The sequence below is a fragment of the Austrofundulus limnaeus genome, unplaced genomic scaffold (genome assembly GCF_001266775.1).
Source record: "Austrofundulus limnaeus strain Quisiro unplaced genomic scaffold, Austrofundulus_limnaeus-1.0 Scaffold92, whole genome shotgun sequence".
In the NCBI taxonomy this organism is placed as follows: domain Eukaryota; kingdom Metazoa; phylum Chordata; class Actinopteri; order Cyprinodontiformes; family Rivulidae; genus Austrofundulus; species Austrofundulus limnaeus.
Window position 1 is genome coordinate 1,300,077 of NW_013952494.1, and position 4,498 is coordinate 1,304,574.

Below are 4,498 nucleotides of genomic sequence, written 5' to 3' on the forward strand. Positions count from 1 at the left end.
TGTGTGTGTGTGTGTGTGTGTGTGTGACATATATGTGTAATATATCTATATATATATACATATTCCCTTTTTTTGCTTTACTTAAAAAACGAATTTCAGATAACTTTTATCTAAAGGCCTGGCACATCTTTTCTATTTTCCTCTTTTATTTAGAACTCACTAACTAACTAACTCACAATTAGCTGTCACAGTCAGGAACAAGGACAACTCCAAAAAAAAAAAAAAAAAAGTGAAAAAGCAGTAAAGGTCCAAAATAAAAAAAAAAGAAAGACGTTCAGAACATCCCATTCTCACTCTCAACTCGTCAACATATTGACGCTTGGTCAAGTAGCCTTTTGCGTCCAGTTTTGACGTGTCAGGTACCCCCCGCGCGTCAGTTTTTTTCGAGATGAGGCGGAGGAGGACGAGCGCATTGTCATATTTTTTAAGAGTTGGAAATGCATGAAACTAACCATCCCAGACCCAAAATTTAACTTCTATTAGCCTTATATGGTCTATCCCTGACCCCAGTACCTAAAATTAACCATTAACCCTGATCCCTCATATTAACCATTTTTGAAAATATAGAGAATGCGCGAGAACTAACCATCCCAGACCCTAAATTTAACCAAAAGTAGCCATACAGCCTATCCCCAACCTCAGGACCTAAAATTAACCATTAATCCTGATCCCTCGTATTAACATTAGACCCCCAACCAAAAGACCACTAAGTGGCGCAACCCGGAAAATCCGCGGGCGGCAAGGACTGACCCGTGGGGGGTACCCTACGTGTCAAAACTGGGAATGTGTTATTCAGAAAGCTCGAAACGCTATTTCAAAACTACTAAAATGATCACAAAAAAGTCTGACTTATTGGTAACAAAATGTAAATAAACTTGTGATTATAAGAGAACTAGAACCTTAAAGTGTTATAAATGTATTATATTTTTCCTAACATTTGATAAACATGGTAAGTTCAAAAATGTGCTTAAATATGTTGTAATTTAATTGAATAAAAAAATAAATAAAAATAAAACAGGCGCTACACATATACCAATCTATTTAATTGTTTATTTAACAATGCATGCCAGACATGATCCTATTCACATTGAAGAATACAGATTTGTATTTGCATCCAAATACTCACTACTTTAATTTCATATTATAATCTCTATCTTTCTCTCAGTCAACATCACAAAGTCATCTGTGTACACGCTGAGTGGAAGAACTGCATGCATTTAAAGGACATTAAATTAGGTGTGACCAGTAGTGGGATGCAGTAAGTCCCTTTTAGTTTATCAACGTTATTGCAGAAAAAACATGTGCGTAAAATTCTTCCTTTGTAGCTTACAAGTCACAAGCTTTCATAAGAAAGAAGCAAATCTGTTGATTATCGTTAAAACTCAAGATTGATAGAGCATAGGAAAATATTTAAAAAGTACTGTACACTGAGACTCTGCTGGGTTGTGTTGTCTTGGCATGCCTCCTTGTTATTAGTGTCATCTAAATGTCTGAGTTTGCACGCAAGTCAGTTGTACACACACTCACGCATTCACACCTCCTGCTCCACACCGGCCGTGTCGATATGTCGCACAGCCGTTTTACCGATTGTAGACGTTCCTACATGCCAAGGACACGTATACTTTCTGACACACCTTACTGAGGGGATAAACAAACTGTGGAGGGAAAGTTTCTTTTCATTTCTAAACAGGCCAAATGGGACGGCCTAAGAAAACACAGTCATTTGTTTTCATACTTTGCCATACAGAGAGCTTGAGTTGAACAGCTCAACCTTGGCTTGTTTCTGAAACCCTGTCTGTCGCGGCTTTGTAGACAATAGGTCGACAGAACATTCTGTTTCCATTTGGTTTGACAAAGTTTGGTTTGGTTCAGAATGTAAGCAGCAACTGTGCATGACCAAAGCCTGCCGCTATGAAAACACACACATCATCCATAAACATAAAAAACATTTTTCCCTTTTGTTTTTACTGTTGGCAATTGAAGCTCTAGCAGGTCAGCAAGTCGAGCCAATATGAAGACATTCATTCAAATGCTATTGCTATTTCTGAAGACATTAAACAAACAAAATATATAAATAAAGTCATCTAAAATCCCCCCCAAAATTCTGGGTTAGACTCGTAAAGCACAGTGATTATATTGAACGCTGTCAGGTTAAGACAAACTCATCCAACTCAGTTCCTTTTAAGAAAATCCCACCATGACTCTATAAAATACACCCTCTGTCTTGCATCACTGTGGGAATATTGTCCCTGAGCACTAACCTGGGATCAGCCTTTTTGTCTCCACAACGTAGCCCACACATTTTGGTAAAGAAGCAGTAAATCAGCTCTTTTGCATGCACAACAAGTTTACTCCCAATTCTGTCCAACCCACGTGACTGATGCTGACCGTGTTTCGACACTGAGAATCCTATGCCAGTGTGAAAAATAATAGGATAAAGTGGAAATTTAAAAACATTTTTTAACCAGAAGTGAGTGCCGATCAGGGTTTTCACAAATACCTTACGCAGCTGAAGACATTTAACACTCTGGGTGTTTAGATTGTACGACTGAGTTGTAACACAAGTGAGTCAGATCAAGCAATTCAAGTGAGACAGAAGAGTTTACTGTGACAACACCAGCCGTGTGGGGAAGCTGGGTCTCCTCATGTCTCAGTTTCACGTGCAAAAATGATATTTTTCTTCCTAATCTACGATGCTCAAGACATAATTAAAAACAGTAAAATCAGATTAATGTCTCGATGTGCAATGATACAGTCACGTAAAATATAACAATTCCTCCACTCTGTACATCAGATGAGAACAAGAACAGAGGTGTATGAAAAAAATAATCAGTTATAGTTGGCCTCTATGAATGAGAGAAACAACAGAAGACAAAAAACGTGAACTTTCACAGATACGTTCCCACATACTTCATCCATGCCCAAAAGGCACCCTAAAAGTTTGGTATTACTGGCAACTGTGGATTGCCAAATCAACAATAAAAAAAATTGTCATGTTGTTTGATAAAACACACAATAAAACTACTTTAAATACAACAAATATGATTGAAATGTACAGCATTTTAGACTACTCTGTTCAATAAATAATATACAGAATCATTTAGTGCATGTAGATGGTCATCTTTCATTATATTTAAAAGCTTAATTAGAAAATACTTATATTTTGACAAAAATATCACTGGAAACATATAAATATTAATTATATAATCCAAACAGGCATTTAATCATCAGCAATGAGCAAGAAAAAGTGTTAATAAATATAATTTTCATCTCAAAATAAATGCAACAAAATTAACCAGAATTGAAAAAGCAAGAATATATATATATATATATGTATATAAAATGGTAAATCAGTAAGTATTCTATTAATCTCATCTATAATATCATTACAAATCTAATGATAAAGACATCTTTCTTCACTCAAGACTTCTTCCATTAGAAATGAGAAAAAATAGGTTGATAAACTTATTTGGCTCTGATTTTTTTGACAATAAGTAATCCGATGTTTCTTCATTTACCATAAATCTTTTTTTTTAAATCTCACCTAGAATGCATATGCTTGACAGCTAATTCTCAAGCTTTTAAAAACTTTAATAAATAGTGCTTTTTAAAATTACCCTTTGTGACCTGTACATAATTTATTATTAGGGCAGTCATCTATCAACTACTTTCTCTTTAGTCTTGTTGCTGTGGTTTGCTTTGAGAATGAGAAAATAAAACAACATCATTGGAACAGAAAAAGGACGGATCTAAAAACTGGAAGTAAAACGTTGCAAATGAAAAAAGTTGCAAAAACCTAAAGGAAACTTCAAGAGAGCTAAAATGTAGTGAGTGGGAATTTCTTTTTTTGGTGTAAGGTTCAGGCAAAATAAATCCAACAAAACTTCACATCAGGTGCATTGGCCATGTAAAGGCTAACTCAAAGCTCACAGCACCCTCTTGTCCCCAGTATTTGCAATTGCACTTGTTATAGCTCTCTGAAGTCAGGCGTGAAAGTTTTGTGTGTAGCGAGTCTCAGCATACACACTGTATAACACAGACCAACTTTCATAAACTCTCATTCACCTGTTTGACTCATAACTCATGTATACAGACATTTGAGAAATGACTTCACTGAAATGTGTTTCTTTCCAACTGTATTGACAAAAAAAAAAGTTAGACCAAAAATTGAGTAAGTCAGACATTTCTTCTCTGGTGGTATGATACGTAAACAAAACAAACAAGATTTTCTTAAAAAGTGAAACTTGTACTTACTTCAAAGATGCACTAGAGGTAAGTTGTTGCCATGTTACAGAACAGAAGCTTAAAAAGAATCAGCTTTTATTAAACTGTAAGTGATGGGTTCCTCACTTATGGTAAGCAAAAAATGCTTTTAAAGCAAAAACCTTTTTCAGTGGTAATAATGCTGATGTCAAAATACAAAATAAAGTGAGTACATCTTTCTTTCTTTCTTTCTTTCTTTCTTTCTTTCTTTCTTTCTTTCTTTCTTTCTTTCTTT